This window comes from Eriocheir sinensis, chromosome 57, assembly GCF_024679095.1.
Source record: "Eriocheir sinensis breed Jianghai 21 chromosome 57, ASM2467909v1, whole genome shotgun sequence".
Lineage (NCBI taxonomy): Eukaryota > Metazoa > Arthropoda > Malacostraca > Decapoda > Varunidae > Eriocheir > Eriocheir sinensis.
In genome coordinates this window covers 6,222,874-6,244,905 of record NC_066565.1, presented here as the reverse complement: position 1 = coordinate 6,244,905, position 22,032 = coordinate 6,222,874, and the positions used below count along the sequence as shown (strand labels likewise).

Genomic DNA, 22,032 nt, shown 5'->3' with positions numbered 1-22,032 from the left:
GGAGTAGAGGACGGGATGGGGAGGAGGAGGGGGGGCACCGGCCAGGTAGTAGAGGACGGGAAGGGGAGGAGGAAGGGGGGGACAGGCCAGGGAGTAGAGGACGGAAGGGGGAGGAGGAAGGGGGGACAGGCCAGGGAGTAGAGGACGGAAGGGGAGGAGGAAGGGGGACAGGCCAGGGAGTAGAGGACGGAAGGGGAGGAGGAAGGGGGACAGGCCAGGGAGTAGAGGACGGGAAGGGGAGGAGGAAGGGGGGGACAGGCCAGGGAGTAGAGGATGGGAAGGGGAGGAGGAAGGGGGGGACAGGCCGGGAGTCGCGGATGGGAAGGGGAGGAGGACGGGGGGGACAGGCCAGGGAGTAGAGGACGGGAAGGGGAGGAGGAAGGGGGACAGGCCAGGGGAGTAGAGGATGGGAAGGGAGGAGGAAGGGGGGGACAGGCCAGGGAGTAGAGGACGGGAAGGGGAGGAGGAAGGGGGGGACAGGCCAGGGAGTAGAGGACGGGAAGGGGAGGAGGAAGGGGGACAGGCCAGGAGTAGAGGATGGGAAGGGGGAGGAAGGGGGACAGGCCAGGAGAGAGGATGGAAGGGGGAGGAGGGAAGGGGGACAGGCCAGGGAGTAGAGGATGGGAAGGGGAGGAGGAAGGGGGACAGGCCAGGGAGTAGAGGATGGGAAGGGGAGGAGGAAGGGGGGGACAGGCCCGGGAGTAGAGGATGGGAAGGGGAGGAGGAAGGGGGACAGGCCAGGGAGTAGAGGACGGGAAGGGGAGGAAGGGGACAGGCCGGGGAGTAGAGGATGGGAAGGGGAGGAGGAAGGGGGGGACAGGCCAGGGAGTAGAGGACGGGAAGGGGAGGAGGAAGGGGGGGACAGGCCAGGGAGTAGAGGATGGGAAGGGGAGGAGGAAGGGGGGGACAGGCCAGGGAGTAGAGGATGGGAAGGGGAGGAGGAAGGGGGGGACAGGCCGGGGAGTAGAGGAGGGGAAGGGGAGTAGGGGGGGACAGGCAAGGGAGTAGAGGATGGGAAGGGGAGGAGGAAGGGGGGACAGGCCAGGGAGTAGAGGATGGGAAGGGGAGGAGGAAGGGGGACAGGCCAGGGAGTAGAGGATGGGAAGGGGAGGAAGGGGGGACAGGCCTGGGAGTAGAGGAGGGGAAGGGGAGGAGGAAGGGGGGGACAGGCCAGGGAGTAGAGGATGGGAAGGGGAGGAGGAAGGGGGGACAGGCCGGGGAGTCGAGGTTGGGAAGGGGAGGAGGAAGGGGGGGACAGGCCAGGGGAGTAGAGGATGGGAAGGGGAGGAGGAAGGGGGGACAGGCCAGGGAGTAGAGGATGGGAAGGGGAGGAGGAAGGGGGACAGGCCAGGGAGTAGAGGATGGGAAGGGAGGAGGAAGGGGGGACAGGCCGGGAGTAGAGGATGGGAAGGGGAGGAGGAAGGGGGACAGGCCAGGGAGTAGAGGATGGGAAGGGGAGGAAGGGGGACAGGCCGGGGAGTAGAGGATGGGAAGGGGAGGAGGAAGGGGGACAGGCCAGGGAGTAGAGGATGGGAAGGGGAGGAGGAAGGGGGACAGGCCGGGAGTAGAGGATGGGAAGGGGAGGAGGAAGGGGGACAGGCCAGGGAGTAGAGGATGGGAAGGGGAGGAGGAAGGGGGGACAGGCCGGGAGTAGAGGATGGAAGGGAGGAGGAAGGGGGACAGGCCAGGGAGGAGGATGGGAAGGGGAGGAGGAAGGGGGACAGGCCAGGGAGGAGGATGGGAAGGAGGAGGAAGGGGGGACAGGTGGGAGTAGGAAGGAAGGAGGAGGAAGGGGGACAGGAAGGGAGAGGATGGGAAGGGGAGGAAGGGGGGACAGGCCAGGAGTAGAGGATGGAAGGGGAGGATGGGGGACAGGCCGGGAAGGATGGTAAGGGGAGGAGCGAAGGGGGAATGCTCTAAGCACTGGCGTCTCAGGCCTCAGCGAAGAAACCATGTGGAAATTTCAATGAGGAGATAATAATAATAATAATAATAATAATAATAATAATAATAATAAATTATTATTATTATGTATTGTTAATATAATCGAACAATATTGATCTTGGCTACATTGAAGAGAGAGAGAGAGAGAGAGAGAGAGAGAGAGAGAGAGAGAGAGAGAAAATAGAGAAGTTACAATGAAGTTAAAAAGCAGATATAGTATTTACTATGGTCTATGTTATGCATCAAAGAAAAAGTTGTACGGGACATGAGATTGAGCGGCGATCATGTTAGTGCTTGCTTGTACTGTTGTGCACTGCCATGTACAGTCATCGTCAGAGGCAGTCATGGCGCGCCGCCTTGGGTTGGCTGACGAACAGATTTACTCTGAGTTATTCATTTAGTATTTAATTTTGAACAATAACTGAAAAGTCAGAATGATTGAATCACTCATTCTGATGACTGATACCGATTGACTGAGTCAGATTCACTGTAAAAAAAAAAAAAAAAAAAAAAAAAAAATCTGTGAGCTGCAAATGTGATCGATAATTTTATAAGTACAGCAAAAAGTACCGCAGGATTTTTTAGTGCGGTCTGCGGTAGTGCGGTACTTTTTTTGTGATGCGGTACTACTGCACTTGCCCACCTCTGTTTTTTATTATGTAATATCCTTCAAGGCCAGCAGTCCTCCCTTATTTTGTTTTTATATATGTTGTATGAAGCTTTTCAGCCTCTTCCTCTAGTTCATCGCTGTACCAGCGATCCATATCTGATAACTGAGCAAAACCTGCACTACAGTAATTGTCTATATCCGAAGTAGCAAAACAATACTCCATATGATTTAGTCTCTGAGAATGTCCGTCCACTCTCACCAGGGAGTGGTCAGTGGAAGACTGAATATATGGGCACATTGCAGTTTGTGCGCATAAAAGTTGTTACGTTGTTGAGTCTAAATAATTCTGAACTTTTCCGTATAGGGGCTCTGCACACTGATCAATTGGGTGCTCAGCCAGGAGATAATTCTCAATTCATGTAATAAATATATTCACGATAAGGATAAGCAATTCTGGAACGATCAACTAACAGGTTTATGGGTGAGCCAGAAGTATGGAGATAACGAGTGAGGCGTGTTAGTCTAAGCCAAAGCAAGCCAGAGTCGAGGAAGAAAATGGACACAGTGACTCTCGGTCACCAAATATCTACAGTAATTACTCCCATTCAACACACTGTATCTCAATAACTACAGAATTTAGACACTTTGGGAAGAATCCATTTGAAAGGAAGAGTTAATGATGGTCAAAATGCATATTTCATTCACCTCGTTTCTTTAGTTAAAAAGTATTCATAAATTGAATATCGATGAAAATAAGAGATTGACGCGTGTTTGCCCGTACGGCGAGACAGAAAATTACAACCTGGCCCATCCCGTAGGGGTTAAAGGAAAAAGAACCCAGTATTGTATGCTTAATGGAAACAAAGCTGAAAGAGGTCATTCAAATAGTGTTTGATAATAATTACAATGTATGGAGGAAGGATAGAAAGGGAAAAGGTGGTGGAAGGGTTATGATAATGACGAGGAAGGAGGTTTTAGTGAAATCAGTAGTATATGGAGAAGGAAAGGCGGAAATAGTGAGTATCAATCTGAAGAACAAAAACAGAAAAGTGATGAAGATAATAGCAACTTATGTACCACAAAGAACAAACTCATGGAACGAAGAAGAATATGAGACCATGATTGAAGATACCATTCAGAGTTTGAGTAGGTTAGTCAAAGCAAACAAAAGAGTCTTGTTAGTTGGAGACTTCAACTGCAAGGAAGTAAATTGGGAAATATTTGAAAGTGGAGGTAATGAAACGGCATGGGGGGAGAGATTTCTAAGATTAACTATGGAAAACCTGATGATACAGTGGGTGACTGAGAACACAAGATACAGAAGTGACAATGAACTGGCAAGACTAGACCTGGTGCTAACAAAGGGAATGCACTTGTTAAAGGAATTAAGGTATGTGTGTCCCCTGGGAAAGAGTGATCACATGATAATACAGATGGAAACAGAGGAGGAAGGCATTGAAGGGGACGAATCATATAAAAGAAATGGGAGAAACTAAAGGAAGGCAGACATGGAAAATCTTAAGATATACTATGGAGAGCTAGACTGGGAAAAGTTGAAGAGAACAAGAGAAGTGCAGGAAAAGTATGATATTTTTTATGGGGGCGTATGAAACAGGAGTCATGAAATATGTCCCATTATATAAACCCAAAGAAAGAGGAAAGAAGGATTGGTTTAATGCAAGATGTGCAGATGCAAAGGAAAAGAGACAGCGTGGAAGAGATTGAAAAGAAATAAGAATCAAAGGAATTAAGAAGATTTTAAGATAGCAAGAAATGAATACGTGAAAATAAGGAGAGAAGAAGAGAAAGGATATGAAAAGGATATTGTGGAAAAGTGCAAGGAAGAACCTAAACTGTTTTACAGATTCATAAATGGAAAAATCAAACCAAGGGAAACATTAGAAAGACTGAAAGATGGAAATGAGATAATCAAAGATCCTGAAGACATGACTGAGCTGCTAAACAAAAGGTTCCAGCAAGTTTTTACAAAAGAATCACAATTCAATGAACCACAAGATGACAAGCTAAAGGTTCAAATGGATGAAGTCATAGTAACTAAAGAGGAGATATATAAAATAATGGAGGAGCTGGAAGAGAGGAAAGCAATAGGACCGGATGGAGTCTCAGGTCTTATATTGAAAGAATGCAGAAATCAGCTGATTGGACCGGTATATGATATCATAAAGTGCTCATTATCAACTGGTAAAGTACCAAAGGAATGGCAGAGGGCTGAGGTGGTCCCTATATTTAAAAGTGGAAAAAAGAAAGAACCCCTGAACTACAGACCTGTGGCTGTATCACTGACCAGTGTAGTTTGTAAAATATGCGAGAAAGTGATAAAGAAACAATGGACAAAATTTTTAGAACACAATATAATTACAGAAAAAAAGTATGGCTTTAGAAAAGGGCACTCAAGTGTAACAAACTTACTGAGCTTTTACTCAAGAGTGACAGACATAACACAGGAGAGGGATGGATGGGTAGATGTGTGTATTTGGACCTGAAGAATGCTTTTAACAAAGTTCCACATACAAGACTACTATGGAAGCTGGAAAATAAAGGAGGTTTGAAAGGGAAAATGAAAAACTGGATGGAAAGTTACTTAGGGGGAAGAGAGATGAGAACAGTGGAAAGGACATGAAATCGGAATGGAGAATTGTAGATAGTGGAGTGCCTCAAGGATCGGTATTGGCACCAGTACTTTTCCTGGTATATATAAATGATATGCCGGAGAAAGTAAGCAGTTACATGAGCCTGTTTGCAGATGATGTGAAACTGCTGAGACATATAAGAAACATTAAAGACTGTGAAATTCTGCAAGAGGACCTAAATAAGATTTAGGAGTATGAAATGGGAGATGGAGTTCAATGTGAAGAAATGTCATGTAATGGAAATGGGAAAGGGTGAAGGGAGACCAAAATGGACATACAGAATGGGAGATGGAGAAATATTAAAAAAAGTTCAAGAAGAGAGGGACCTGGGAGTGACAATACAAGATAATCAACAGCCTGTTAGAATTGATTGTTACCGTCAAGTACAAATGCGCGCAAGACACACATACATTATTACACAATAATAACATTTAAGGTCAAATAAGACACAGTAACATATCCGACCTACATCCTAAAAACAATCGTGCAATATCCAGGAAGAAATAGCTTGTATGGTGGCAAAATCGAGCTGGGATGCAATATGCGAATCCTCGGATATGGTATGGGACACGCAAGGACACAGTATACGTGTCCTCGTGTTGAAGGGGTTAATAGTAAAGCTTATGATATAAAAGAAATCGAGATATGGAGTTCTGTGGATTTACAGTTTCTTCTGTTAGTTTCTTTTGGGTCATTCTTTTAATAGTTATATTTTAGAGCACAACAAGGATATCAAATAAAAGAGGAATCTTCACTCAACAATGTCATCCATATTGTATTTTGTCTAGAAAGTAGTAGTTTAAGAGTTATTGAAGGAAATGTAAGGGAAAAATGCTTTTTTGTACATATCGGCAAAAATGTGTCTATACTGCACCAGCTCCATACAGACTTACACGTCACTACAACACTTGGGAATCTTTGGCGTGGCGCTGTGTCTACGATAACCCGGCCAGCCCAACACAGACACTACGTAGGTACACTGGCGGCTGTGACTCTACTCTCCGGTGGCTGTTGGGTTACTGACGCCGGTGTGGGCACTCTGCAGCCTCGCCCGGTGTGCCTTCATCTCCTCCAGCTTCTTGCGCCTGAAGAACCCTTTCTGTGAGGAGAAGAGGCTGTGTTAGTATGTGTGTTTGTTTACCGTTTACCATTGATGAGGTTTCAGGCCCTGCTCCACCGCTGATGCAGCGCTATACAAGGACCGTTAACAATTACAACGTTAGCCTCAATAATAGTCTTTGATGCACTTATTCTCAAACATCATAGTGAGTGTCTTAATTGCTTTCATGAACAATATCACAAATATCTATTGGTTCAGTTTTCATGTCTGATATTTTCGTTATAGCATCACAATTAAATATCCAACAGTTATTTCCAACTCACTGAACATTCATCACACACAATTTACTTTGAGTACAGACACTAATTAATAGCCATGATCGTTTATGTTACGAATTATCTCAATTTCAGTCTGGAGAACTACACAACACTGGTCATTCGCTGAGAGGTTGATTTCACACACACACACACACACACACACACACACACACACACACACACACTTTTTACTTCACTTGTATTTTTTCCTTGCCTTCCTTCTTTCTTCGTCTCATCAGCTCTCCTCCTCTTACTGACAGCCTTCTACCTCTTAAATTCCGCCGCCATGTACGTTGCTTCTCTTTCTATCTTCTCTCGATATTTTCATGCTGACTGCTCTTCTGAACTTGCTAACTGCATATGCATCCCCCCCTCCCGTGGCCCCGCTGCACACGACTTTCAACTCATGCTCATCCCTATACTGTCCAAACCCCTTATGCAAGAGTTAACCAGCATCTCCATTCATTCATCACCTTCACTGGTAAACTCTGGAACAGTCTTCCTTCGTCTGTATTTCCTCCTGTCTATGACTCGACCTCTTTCAAGGGTGTTGAGGTTCTCTCAGACTCCCTTGAGCGAGCACTTGGTACCCTGAGGGATTTTATAGTATAGGCGAGGGGGGGAGGAGTAATGGGAGCAATGTGAGGAGTAATGGGAGGGGACATCTAGCTCATAATATAACCAGGCAGCTTAGAAGTAATTATAGGGGAGTAACAGAGGACGGGCTAAGAATCTTCCATACTAACAGCAGGAGCCTCAGAAACAAGATAGAATTACTAAGGGGTGAAGCTTGTTCAGAAAATTTTGACATAATAGTGATCACTGAGACATGGATAGACACTGCCAATAGAAATTTTAGATCAGAATTTGAAATAACGGGTTATCAGATGTTTCACAAAGACAGAAGGGGCAGAAAGGGAGGTGGAGTTGCGCTTTATGTTAAAGACTCACTTAAATGTTTAGTTAACAATTCAGTCAAAACTAACATGGATTCAGAATCAGTTTGGGTGGACGTTTACAAAGGGAAAGAAAAACTAACTCTAGGAGTTATGTACAGGCCACCCAGCCTTAACAGGCAGGACACGAGTATATTACTACAGGAGATTGGCAGGGCGAGTAGGAGTAGAAATGTCTGCGTAATGGGGGACTTTAATTATAGGAATATAGACTGGGAAGACCTAGTGGGTGACCTGGAAGCCGAGGACTTTCTTGAGGTTATACAAGATAATTTCCTTAAGCAGGTAGTTACTGAGCCTACCAGAGGAGATAACATATTAGACTTGGTCCTAACCAATAATGGGAACTTGCTACGTGAGTTGGAGGTGGGCAGAGAGTTAGGAAATAGTGACCACAGAACGGTTCGTTTTAGCTTAGACTGGGCGGTAACCCGCGAACCAAACCCAGTGTTAGTGCCAGATTTCAGAAGAGCAAATTACGAGGGGCTTCGAAGACATCTTGAAGGGGTAAACTGGGATTATTTAGGGATTCATGAGGGCCAGAACTGCAGATTGGAGAGCCAGGAGAACCAGGTAGAAATGTCTTACAATAATTTAGTTAGAGTAATAGTAGAGGGGCAAGGACAGCATATACCACAGTGAACACTTAGAAAAGAAAACAATGATCCTAAGTGGATGACTCGTGGACTAAAACACGAGATTGGGTTAAAGAAGGGAATTTATCAGAAAATAAAGAATGGTGAAACACATCTCAGGGGCCGGTACGTCGAACTATCTAGATTAGTTAAGAAAAACACCAGGATAGCAAAAAGGAACTATGAGATCAAAGTAGCAGATGAGGCGAAAAGTAATCCTAAGGGCTTCTTTCAGATGTATAGAACAAAAACACGGGAAAAAATTGGACCGCTGAAAACAAACACTGGGGAGCTAGTAGAAAATTACGAAAATATGAGCACATTGGTGAATGACTACTTCCTTTCAGTATTCACACAGGAGGATCGAACGACTATACCGGAAAGAGTTCAGGTGTACGAGGGCGGGGATGGCGATAAATTGAGGGATATAATCATTACCAGGCAAGTAGTTCAGGATGAGATAGATAAGCTTAAGAAGAACAAGTCACCAGGTCCTGACGGGATATTTCCGAGGGTATTAAAGGAATTAGGTGATGTACTCAGTGACCCACTAACCGACATCTTTAAGATGTCGGTAAATACTGGCTATTTGCCGAGCCTATGGCAAGTAGCTAATGTGTGCCGATTTTTAAAAAGGGGGGCAGGTCAGTTGCTTCAAACTATCGCCCAATTAGCTTAACATCGGTTATAGGCAAGATGCTGGAGTCCATAATAGCCAGGAACATTCGGGAGCATTTAGAGAAACATAGCTTAATTCACGACTCGCAGCATGGGTTCACAAAAGGTAGGTCATGCCTCACCAATCTCTTGTCCTTCTACAATAAAGTATTTGAGGCGGTTGACAGAGATGAAAATTATGATGTAATCTATCTTGATTTTAGTAAAGCATTTGACAAAGTTCCTCACCAACGACTGTTGTTTAAATTACAGGCTCACGGAGTAGAGGGTAAAGTTTTGAACTGGGTCAAGGCGTGGCTTAGCAATAGGAAGCAAAGAGTGCAAATCAATGGTAAAAGATCTGACTGGGGATGTGTTACGAGTGGGGTCCCACAAGGTTCGGTATTAGGTCCACTTTTGTTTATTATTTATATCAATGACTTAGATACAGGAATTAGTAGTGATGTTAGTAAATTTGCAGATGATACCAAGATCGGTAGAGTAATTGAGTCGGATCAGGACGCTAGTATTCTCCAGGGTGAACTCAACAGATTGTATGACTGGGCAGATAAATGGCAGATGGAGTTCAATGTAGGGAAGTGCAGTATTCTGAGTGTAGGTAGGAACAACCCCTCACATAACTATTGCTTAAATGACACTCTCATAAGCAGGTCTGGGTGCGAGGGATTTAGGGTCTTAGTGAGCTCTGATCTCCGTCCAAGGGCACAATGCATTCAAGCTAGAAATCGAGCTAATAGGGTACTGGGATTTATTTCAAGGAGCGTAAGCAACAGAAGCCCCGAAGTCTTCCTCAAACTATATTTAGCATTAGTTAGACCTCATCTTGACTATGCGGTTCAATTCTGGTCACCTTACTATAGAATGGATATCAAAATGTTAGAATCGGTGCAGAGGAGGATGACTAAGATGATTCAGGGGTTGAGAAACTTGCCATACGAGGAAAGACTCAAACAGTTAAACTTGCATTCTCTAGAAAGGCGAAGGGTGCGTGGAGACATGATCGAGGTTTATAAATGGATGAAGGGCTGTAATAAGGGAGACATTCATAAGGTTTTGTTGGTAAGAGAACCGGGTAGGACACGAAGTAATGGGTTTAAACTGGATAAATTCAGATTCAACAGGGACACAGGCAAAAATTGGTTTACAAACAGGGTGGTGGATGAGTGGAATAGGCTTAGCAGTCATGTGGTGAGTGCTAATACAATTGTCACATTCAAAAATAGACTAGATAAATTCATGGACAGCGATATTAGGTGGGGTTAGATACACGGGAGCTTAGGGTCAAAGGAGCTGCCTCGTACAGGCCTACCGGCCTCTTGCAGACTCCTGCGTTCTTATGTTCTTATGTTTAAGAAGAGTTTATCAAGACACCTCTCCACCCGATATTGACCTCTCTTTTGGCTACTCTTTACTTTTGTGGGAGCGGCGAGTAGCGGGCTTTTTTTGTACTCTTTTTGTTGCCCTTGAGCCGCATCCTTTGATGTAAAAAAAAAAAAATCTAATTTTAACTTGTCGTGATTCTTGTGAATCAGCTCTCTTACAGTTGGGTCACACCTCAGAATGTAGTGCATCGTGCCGCCAGCTGCAGGCTTACCAAAAACCAGCTCAATCTTATTCTCAACGCTCTCAATTGCATGTAATAACTCACTGCGGTCTGAGATGGTCTCCTTTATCTTTTCCTTGGTCTCCTCTTTATGCACATTGCTTATCACGATCTTTGGTTTCATCTTTCCAACACTCTTGGTACTAATTTGCTCAACAGACTCCAATTTTTGAGCTGCCTCAGCCCTTGTGTTCTCATTATCAAAGTTCATGACAATATTACCTCCATTAGTGAATCTTGAATCAGTTATTTGAATACCATTTAATGCCTGGGAGACTTCATCCTTCATTTCTGTTGCCTTCTTTTCCTGTGTAGAAGAAGCCTTCACAACCAGAATATTCCTCTTGACTTTCCTGTCTTTCTTCGCCACCTCAGCCCAACTCAGCACCTTAATTGTCAGCAGCAAGGGCGTCAGCAACTGACCCCAGGCCCTCCTGCATCCTCTCAGCCCTTGATTCAACGTCATCTTTTACCACAGATATCTCTTTAGATAATTCTTGCTTGAATTCATCCAATTTCTCCACAATTTTGGTAGCCAGAGATGCTTTATAATGGCATGGGTTGAAAATCCAATTAATTTTAGGTATATTCTCCTGCTTAATTCCAGACAGATGAGCACACTTCACATGACACCATTTAGGGCACAGACAACATCCAATCCATTTCTCGCCTGTGAAATCCTTACAAACGTAACACAAATCTATCACGCCCCTGGCCTTGCTAGCCATGTCGACACAGCACTTTCCACTCGGAGCAAGACGCAACACATCCACTCAGCACCGTGACGACTCACACACTGATGCAGCTGGACCTAAACATTCTGCATGGCGAGGGGAGGCTCTGTCTATATATTAGTTATGCTGCAGCTGGCCCTGAAAATTTGGCGAGGGGAGAGACTGTTAATGTATGTTTGGAAAACTAAATACATAATGCCAATTTTTGCAAAACATGGACATTATCCCAATCTTTGCAAAACATGGACACTATCCCAATCTTTGCAAAACATGAACACTATCCCAATCTTTGCAAAACATGGACACTATCCCAATTTTTGCAAAACATGGACACTATCCCAATCTTTGCAAAACATGGACACTATCCCAATCTTTGCAAAACATGGACAGTCTAGGGCTGTTCAAGTTCATATAGTGAAAATATGAAAGTTGTGGGAGACTTCGGGCCAAATGTTGTTCTTGTTTCATTTGGGGTCTTATAGGTGCACACCAAATTTTAACTCGATCGGATAATATTTAATGGTCCCCCAGAGCGACACATTCTCCTGTCCGTCCATGCGGACACTACTGTTCGTGGAACAAAAACATGTGACATTTTGAACAGGCCTAATGGACACTATCCCAATCTTTGCAAAACATGGACACTATCCCAATCTTTGCAAAACATGTAAACTATCCCAATCTTTGCAAAACATGGACACTATCCCAATCTTTGCAAAACATGGACACTATCCCAATCTTTGCAAAACATGGACACTATCCCAATCTTTGCAAAACATGGATACTATCCCAATCTTTGCAAAACATGGACACTATCCCAATCTTTGCAAAACATGGACACTATCCCAATCTTTGCAAAACATGGACACTATCCCAATCTTTGCAAAACATGGACACTATCCCAATCTTTGCAAAACATGGACACTATCCCAATCTTTGCAAAACATGGACACTATCCCAATCTTTGCAAAACATGGACACTATCCCAATCTTTGCAAAATATGTACATTATCCCAATCTTTGCAAAACTAAAGACACTATCCCAATCTTTGCAAAATATGTACATTATCCCAATCTTTGCAAAACTAAAGACACTATCCCAATCTTTGCAAAACATGGACACTATCCCAATCTTTGCAAAACATGGACACTATCCCAATCTTTGCAAAACATGGACACTATCCCAATCTTTGCAAAACATGGACACTATCCCAATCTTTGCAAAACATGGACAGTCTAGGGCTGTTCAAGTTCATATAGTGAAAATATGAAAGTTGTGGGAGACTTCGGGCCAAATGTTGTTCTTGTTTCATTTGGGGTCTTATAGGTGCACACCAAATTTTAACTCGATCGGATAATATTTAATGGTCCCCCAGAGCGACACATTCTCCTGTCCGTCCATGCGGACACTACTGTTCGTGGAACAAAAACATGTGACATTTTGAACAGGCCTAATGGACACTATCCCAATCTTTGCAAAACATGGACACTATCCCAATCTTTGCAAAACATGGATACTATCCCAATCTTTGCAAAACATGGACACTATCCCAATCTTTGCAAAACATGGACACTATCCCAATCTTTGCAAAACATGGACACTATCCCAATCTTTGCAAAACATGGATACTATCCCAATCTTTGCAAAACATGGACACTATCCCAATCTTTGCAAAACATGGACACTATCCCAATCTTTGCAAAACATGGACACTATCCCAATCTTTGCAAAACATGGACACTATCCCAATCTTTGCAAAACATGGACACTATCCCAATCTTTGCAAAACATGGACACTATCCCAATCTTTGCAAAACATGGACACTATCCCAATCTTTGCAAAATATGTACATTATCCCAATCTTTGCAAAACTAAAGACACTATCCCAATCTTTGCAAAATATGTACATTATCCCAATCTTTGCAAAACTAAAGACACTATCCCAATCTTTGCAAAACATGGACACTATCCCAATCTTTGCAAAACATGGACACTATCCCAATCTTTGCAAAACATGGACACTATCCCAATCTTTGCAAAACATGGACACTATCCCAATCTTTGCAAAACATGGACACTATCCCAATCTTTGCAAAATATGTACATTATCCCAATCTTTGCAAAACTAAAGACACTATCCCAATCTTTGCAAAACATGGACACAGTCCTAATATTGTTCATCCCTAGCCAGACAGGAAAGGATGCTGCTGATTGGCTTGTGGCGGGTGGAGTGTCTGAGGTCTCCTCCACTCAACAACTCACGTAGGTTCACAAACTGTTCATGTTTCTTTGCACGGGTCACCTGTTACACGAGAAGCAGCTTTTGTTGACATCATTGAATGAAGCAGTGATTGTACAACTATAACATGATTTATAAAACTACATAGGGTAAAAGATAAAGCAACTGTGGTGAGAAAAACTGAGAAAATATCATTTAATGTTTACACCACTTATTGCAAAGCCTTCACAGCCTCCTCTTGTATTGCACTCTTTCTAAGAGCAGAAAACACCTTCTTATGAAGGAGAATTGTATGTACTAAAATATGTTTTCTTCCAAAATCAATTCCATAATTAATGCAAGTAACAATGACAAGTAATGAGTGCTACAAACATGTGCTATATACATTAAATGTTACTTACTAAACTTGTCACCAGACTTACTTTATTTTTACCCTATCTAGTTTTGGAAATCATGTGACAGTTGTACAATCACTGCTGAATCCAATGAAGTCTACAAAGCTTACTTCTCTCGTGTAACAGGCGGCCCATGCAAAGAAACATGAACAGTGTATGAACCTACGTGAGTTGTGGGTGCAGGAGACCTCAGACACTCCGCCCGCCAACAACTGGAACCTGCAAGCTGACTGGTCTCAAGCTTACGTGAGGAACGTCAGGAATCTATACTGCCACGGCCACTCAGAGGCAGTCCTGGCAGGAACAGAGTGAGGGAGGCACAGACCAGCACACCCTGCCTCCATGCAGCAGCAACAACCTTCCTGATGCTGTCACCTCTGTGGCCTTGTGTCACTGCACGGGCTCTCTCTCTCTCTCTCTCTCAGTTCCTTCTCAGCATGGAGGCTGCAGGGGAGGGAGGCACAGACCAGCACACCCTGCCAACAACAAGGCCAGGAAGAGTTGAGTTGAGACTGTTGCTGCTGGATCCAAGTGTTGCCTCGACAGTGCCACTTCTGACATGTTGATGTTCATTCCATTTAATATTCAGCTTTTCCAATATGACTTTTATTTTTAATTGTCATTAAATAACAACTTTCCTAGGCAATGTCAGTTGCCCTTGCATGGTTGTAGGTGTTCAGAGCTGTTTATTCCTTCACTTGACTTCCTCCCTGTCTGTTGGCGACACAGCCCAAGGGAGGGGCACGGAGCATCATTGTCAGGAAGCCCTCGCATCTGTGGTACCCTTGGGTGAAGCACACCTCTGTAAGGCATTGATTCTTTTGCTGCAGCAATGGTTTATAAACACATGTTCCAGCTATTTTAGTGTTAGGTGACATTCTCTTGCCCCTCACCTCACAGAGGAGTAAGTAATTCACTGTAGCTGTGAGACTCAACCAGGCTCCAGGCCCAGGTGCAGCTGCCACAGCTGTGGAAAGTCAGCCATCAGTATTTCCCTTCCTCTTCTTGCTGTGGCTCCTCTCCTTTTATCACTTCACAGGCAAGCCTTCTTTCTTCCTTGTCTTACAAGATCACTTTTACCTCTCCTTCACTTCCCTTTCCCTATCAGGCTCAGCTGCTGCTAACACCCTGGTCACTATAACTACTGTAGGCAGACACACTTCAAGTGGATCTTTATGTGCCTGGCAATGTCACCCCTTGTCTTAAAGAGCTTTCCACAAACATCACACTTAAACTCTCTAAGGCCATAGTGTCTGAAGACGTGTTCATTGAGTGCCTGCTTCACACTGAATCCCTTCCCTTACTCTTCACACTCATGACTCTTCACACCAGTGTGTGTAAGGGTGTGTCTAATAAGGTTACCCCTCTCGCTGAATTTTTTTCACACATTCCTTACACTTATAGTTTTTTACACCAGTGTGTGTAAGGGTGTGTCTATCAAGGGTACCCTTCTCGCTGAATTTTTTTCCCATGTTCCTTACATTCATAGTTCTTTACACTAGTGTGTCTATCAAGGGTACACTTCTGGATTAATTTTTTCCCACATTCCTTACATTCATACTTCTTCACACCAGTGTGTGTAAGGGTGTGTGTATCAAGGTGACTCTTACAGATGAATTTTTTCCCACATTCCTTACACTCATAGTTCTTCACACCAGTGTGTGTAAGGGTGTGATATCTGAGGCCTCCCCTTGAAGTGAATTCTTTTCCACACTCCAGACACACAAACTTCCTCTCTCCTTTGTTGCTGGAGTTGCCAGCAGCAAGTTGCTTCATCTGCTGACCACTGACCCTCCTGCCCCCTCTGCAGCAGTCTGCTCCTGCTTGTCCTGGCCACTCATGCTGCTGTCCAGCCCTGCAGGTGAGGCGGCCCCAACCTTTATGGCAGCAGCCTTGGAGTGTGTTGTTGTTGTCCTCGTTCCTTTCTTGTTCTCTTTCCCTCCACACACCGGCGTGGTGGGCGGCCTGTCTTGCTGAGGAAGGTTATAGTAGCAGTAATGGCAGCAGTTGTTGTTCTCCTGGCAGTGTTTTAGGGGCTGGTTGCCTCTATAGATATATACTTCACGGCGGCAGCCTTGGCGTGTGTTGTTGTTGTTGCCCTGGCAGTGTTTTAGGGGCTGGTTGCCTCTATAGATATATACTTCACGGCGGCAGCCTTGGCGTGTGTTGTTGTTGTTGCCCTGGCAGTGTTTTAGGGGCTGGTTGCCTCTATAGATATATACTTCACGGCGGCAGCCTTGGCGTGTTGTTGTTGTTGCCCTGGCAGTGTTTTAGGGGCTGGTTGCCTCTATAGATATATACTTCACGGCGGCAGCCTTGGCGTGTGTTGTTGTTGTTGCCCTGGCAGTGTTTTAGGGGCTGGTTGCCTCTATAGATATATACTTCACGGCGGCAGCCTTGGCGTGTGTTGTTGTTGTTGCACTGGCAGTGTTTTAGGGGCTGGTTGCCTCTATCGATATATAGTGTTTTAGGGGCTGGTTGCCTCTATAGATATATACTTCACGGCGGCAGCCTTGGCGTGTTGTTGTTGTTGCCCTGGCAGTGTTTTAGGGGCTGGTTGCCTCTATAGATATATACTTCACGGCGGCAGCCTTGGTGTCTGTTCTTGCTCTTGTTCTTGCTGTACAGGTGACCCATTGGAGAATCAGGCCTTAACCCGGTAGCAGTGGGGATCATGTTTCTTAATGGTCCCTCTAAGTGAGAAAAATGAGAAAAAATCATCACTCACACAAACCATTTCATAATATATATCAAAGCATTTGTGATCAATTTATGTATCATCTATTTGGGGGGTTTATATCATGGCCCGGAGTCGAAACTAAAGTCTGAACGTTTGTATCAGGATCCTGCTGGTTTGTATTTTCCAGTGTGTTATGATGCGTGAGCATCATCTCTCTCTCTCTCTCTCTCTCTCTCTCTCTCTCTCTGAGATCAACTTGAAGTTGGCAATTTAAGTCTGCTACGCACGCACAATGGCGTACTGAGGGGGTGGGCCATGGGGCCATGGCCCCCCCCTTTAGCAAAGAAAAAAATAATATTGAATAAATAAATATTACAGGAAAATAATAGGAATATGTATATTAATATTACGATTACGAACGTGTGTGTGTGTGGAGTTGAGAGCTCAGTAACACCGACTGACCGAGTTATTTCCCCTTTGGTTTTGTTTTGAGTTAATGGTAGGATATAAGGTGTGCTCTGAGTGATAAAAAAAAAGGAAGGTGTTAAATGATGGGTTCATAAAATTGTGTGTAGAGTGCGATGTCAAGCTGTCAACTGAAAGTGGCGGAGGGGTGTTTGTAGCGGGAGCGAGGAGACAGGAAGAAGAGGAATACGGGATTGGGATGGCTCTGGCAGAGAGAGAGAGAGAGACCACGAAAGTCGTAATTATATTAAGTGTGCCTTCTCTCCTTCCTGCCTCTCATATTTACTTGATTTTAGGTGTAAGGTGCTGTCAGAGTGATTGGAGGACTATGTAATTATACCATTAATTGAGACAACAAGCGAACTTGTTTGGTGACAGTGGCGAGTATATGCTTCTGTATTATGACGGGGAGAGTGGCAGGCGACGCAAGACACGTATGGGACCTGTAAAGTCGACCTTTGCCGCTATATTACCACCTTTAATGACCGTTTTGTGCTTGACAGTGGACAGTGTGGAGTGGCTGAGTGACTATTGTGTGTTCAGCACCTGAACAATGGAGCTGCTGAGGTGAATAAGAACAGGTGATCTCTTTCGAGAAACATTCATTGACGACGTAGGCTCACGTGACCGTAGCCTATTCATGTTGTCCGTATAATATTTTCTGACCCAAAATTCCACATTTCTGAAAATTATGATTGATAGACTTCACTTTCTTTTTATGTAGTGCTTTTTTTCTATAGCGTGTGTCATTTCTTGAATTCACGCAGGCTTGGGATTTGTGCCTTTCCATTCTTTACATATTTCCTCCTTGGCCATGAAACGCCAGAAAACGCTTCACGTATGTAATCTATCTGGTGTAGGAAAGTCACCATTGACTCGGCTGATGCCCCGGATAATTCAGTTAATCAAGTAGGTAAATAATAAAATAATGATTAAGAATAATTACTGCAAAACACGTTAGGTGAAGAATCAGCCGCCAAGCCTAATCTAAAGCAACAAGTGACCTAGGTTTTCTCATGAGTTTGGAAGTGCTCACCTCAGTTCTAAGTGTCACTAAACCCTTTCCGGAAAAGCTGCAGGGGTCACAACAAGAACTGATGGGTGCTCTTGGAAGTGTAGCCACACAGAGCTGCATAGATGCATTTCAGTCCTATCGTGATGGAAATAAGTTCAACCAACTTTTTGCCCAAGCTGAGGAAAGGTACAGAGATATCCAGAAGCCTTGAATAATCAGTGGTCATCAGAAACATAATTAAGGCTAACCCTCCAACAGCAACTCCACACGAGTACTATCGAAGAGCTATTTTTCTCCAGTTTTCGGACACTGTTATAGCACAACTCAGGGAAAGGTTTGCATCTAAACACATTAGAAGTTTTTTGTTGGGAAATTTTGTTCCCTCTCTTTCAGTTGATACTTATTTTAGTGAACTGAAGGAGGCAGTTGAATTTTATGGAAAATTTCTTGATGGAGATGCAGATCTCATTGAAGCTGAATATCTATGGGGGCAGAGTTATTGGAAGCATCGTGAATCTCATCAGAGGTCAAAGCAAGTTGTTGAGACATTGGCATGTGCCAAAAAATCGGGCACACATCCAAATTTTTCCACCTTATTGCAATTTTTTCAACCCTACCTGTTAGCACTTCCACCAATGAGCAATCCTTTAGTGCCCTTAAATTGTTTAAAACATACCTTAGGAACACAATGAGTAAAAGTTGTTTAAATGGACCGGCCTTTGTCTATTGTGACACAAATCTTGATCATGAAGTCCCTGATGAATTTGCATGTAAGAGCAGACGCGTAAATTTGAGGTAAACCAGTTTCAATGTATTGTTGTTAACAGTAACTAATCGAATTCATCTAGTTAATTTTTATTTTATATTCATAAAATACCTGACCCCGTTTCCATGTATCTTGTAAAAATATGTATTACAGCAGCAGCCTGTATAAACAAAGATTATACATGTTATATGAATATCATTTTTTTTTCCTTGCCAGTATATTACTTTTTTTATCAGAACATGTAGTTCTAAAGTAAGTAGTGTTGTTTTGAGGGTAAATTTTTGCAGTCCAAATTACAGAAATGAACAAGATTTTAAAAGTAATGTTCTCTAAAGCAACATAAAATTAGTACTTTAAAGATTATTTAAATCTTCCAGATTTATGTTGTACTTATAAGCTACCAACAAACTTCGAAAATGTACAATGTATGTATATGTATGTATCAATGCATGTATGTATAAAAAATAATAAATTTACCCTAGCGATCTAACCTGAATCCTCAAGCTGTATGGGATCCCTACGCTTGCAATAATACTGGACGCAGAAAAATTATATATATATATATATATATATATATATATATATATATATATATATATATATATATATATATATATACATACATACATATATATTGGCCCCCCCCCCTTTTCAATTTTCTGGGTATGCCACTGTTCGTGAATACTTTCAAGAAGTATTCGTATTTCTATTTGATGTAAAACCTTTTCAGTGTATTAGAATTCGTATTCATTGGAATTTTAAGTATTCGAATACACAACTTCTGTATTGACTCCACCCCTGACTACGCGAGCCGTGATTCATTATAGAGCCGATTCGTGCAAGGCCAAGACACTCACACGGATTACATACCTCCCAGATCAACAGTATAACATTATAACGAGTGTTTATTCTTCCCCTGGGGGAGGGGGCCGACCCTGAAGGTACTGCAACACCGGGGCGATCCCCGGCAAAGGTGAACTGATCTACGGCAGATGGAGCATGGACCCAATATTTAGGCAAGGGTTATAAATACCGGGCCGATCTCCGGCAAACTTTCTTCTTCAGTTTACATCTTGCATAGTGCAAATAATTTACAATTATGTTCACGAGTGGGCAGTGGCTCGCCGCTGTGGGTGTCAGGGTGCCACCCTAAAGTCTGGTCAACTCACACCACACGCTCCGCTCCCTGCAGAAGGGTGTGTTGAGGTGTGTGGTCAGCGTGGAAAAGGAGCTGTGTATCACTATCACCTCCAGGAGCCGTGACACGGCCATCTGTGTCCGCCACACCACGAGGGCGGCTGATATTTATATTGAGTTTATTCCTCCCCTGGGGGAGTGGACCGATCCCGGAGGTACTGCAATACCGGGCCGATCCGCGGCAAAGGTGGAGCAAGCCCCTAGCACTTCGCCATAGTCCAAAAATCAGATTAATATCGTAGATCCCACATGGGGATCGTATCAGATATTAAGCTGATAAGAACAGATACTACACTTTGATCTTAGCCAAAAGGCCGAGAAGCGATGCCGCACACCAACCGAACGCCCCCTTTACCGCCGCCAGCAACACACACGCTCACCACAAAATATTCCTCATGCTCTAGACTGTTACACTGCAGACACCGGCCTGAGCGCTGCTACCCTTCGCCTTAAATCAAAATTCAGATTTGGAGTTTTGTCAGAAAAAGTTAAACAAACCCCGCATGAGTGCTCAAGACACCCAAAACCATCTAAAGACGGCTCTTTCGGCCGCCAGAGACCTGTCACCAACAAGCACGCTCTCTCTCTCTCTCTCTCTCTCTCTCTCTCTCTCTCTCTCTCTCTCTCTCTCTCTCTCTATATATATATATATATATATATATATATATATATATATATATATATATATATATATATATATATATATATACGCCCCAGAAGCGGCAAACACAGGCTTGTACCTCCAACACTTCGCAGCTCAAACAAGAATTTCTCGGGAATCTACCCATTACTACAGAACTTCATAGCACAATCAATAGGTAAATAATATACATGTTTGTGAGTAATATCCACTTTAATCGTGACGAAAAATTAAGAAAACTTTTTAGTTGAGAATACCATTAAGTTATTTATTAAACAGAAAACTTTTGAAAGAGTAACTGAACATTTAGGGGGATTCAATCGATCGATCGACGATGGTCTAATAGAGCAGGCGTAATTAATTTGGTAAGTTACATTATAGTTCAGCAGTCTACGTAAATGTTATCTGTTCTCAGGTGAATATGAACAATCTTAATCTCTAGCAACCCTCTAATACCCCCCCCCCCCTCTCCCTCTAGCCAGGTGATATGACTGCCATCCCTCTTCTATTTACAAGGACCCGTCTTAGATCACTGATCTGGCTGGAGAACCCGCGTTCTATTCACCATCGAGATCTGGATCCTCGTGATCTGGGTGATTGTTGATATCCTAGTTATATACATACATGCGTCATCATTTGCTTTTATAATAAAATAAATAAACTTGGGTGGGACAGATCTCGACAAGCACTCGACGAAAGACACGGTACTGTGTCGAAATTCATGTATGTATTCAGGATGGGATGTCTCACGATACCCAGATGTCTCATGACACCACACCGGGCCAGTGATCTAGAACTGATAAGTGTTCTAAATAGAAGACGCTAGCTTATCTTGTCGACAGAGCAAAATAATAATTCAGTACTTGGTTTTGAAGAGTAATCAAACCCGAAGTACTCGGTTCCCCCTTCCCTACCACAGACTATTTAGTATTTGACTGCAGACTATTTGAAACTGGGAAGGATATCAGAAATTATTAGAGGTTACACAACGGATACAATTTACAGTCTGGCATCTTCCAATTGAGTGTTGAAGGATTAAACCTCACACGGAGGCTAATTCGTATATATTCATCGCGTAATATCAGGCCCACTAAGTAGGCCAAGAAAAAATTATATAAGACTCATTGAGTTGTTCTCTTCCACGGATATCTTTAGGAAAAGGCGAAAGATTTATGCGTTTTGAAGGGAAACCAGAGTTGCCACAACGCAGTTAGTTAGTTAATGGTTTATTGCACATAAATTACATACATTACATGATAAAAAAAAAAAAAAAAGAAACATATACAATATCATATGCAAAGCGGGCACCAGCCCGCCGGTGAGGGAATCAGAGTGTCGGTGTGAGCGCTGTGCTGCTCACAGACTTCTTCCTGTGGTGGTGAGTGTGTTGCGGGCAGGTCAGGTCAGCGGGGCGGGGGTGCCGCCCTGAGCACCCGCAGCATCAC

At 43.6% G+C, this 22,032-nt stretch overlaps 1 long non-coding RNA gene and 2 other non-coding genes across 3 annotated transcripts; all 3 read right to left on the bottom strand.

The window, feature by feature from the left end:
• Nucleotides 1-5,953: 5,953 nt before the first annotated feature.
• On the bottom strand, nucleotides 5,954-16,230 carry LOC126984738 (uncharacterized). Its single transcript, XR_007737523.1, has 2 exons — nucleotides 14,071-16,230; nucleotides 5,954-6,304 (listed from the first exon to the last, which is right to left on the bottom strand). It is a non-coding gene; the product is annotated as an uncharacterized LOC126984738 (long non-coding RNA).
• A 3,850-nt stretch (nucleotides 16,231-20,080) lies between these two features.
• Nucleotides 20,081-20,273, bottom strand: LOC126984944 (U2 spliceosomal RNA). The gene has a single exon (XR_007738244.1). It is a non-coding gene; the product is annotated as a U2 spliceosomal RNA (small nuclear RNA).
• A 1,397-nt stretch (nucleotides 20,274-21,670) lies between these two features.
• LOC126984912 (U5 spliceosomal RNA) lies at nucleotides 21,671-21,786 on the bottom strand. The gene has a single exon (XR_007738213.1). It is a non-coding gene; the product is annotated as a U5 spliceosomal RNA (small nuclear RNA).
• Nucleotides 21,787-22,032: the final 246 nt, after the last annotated feature.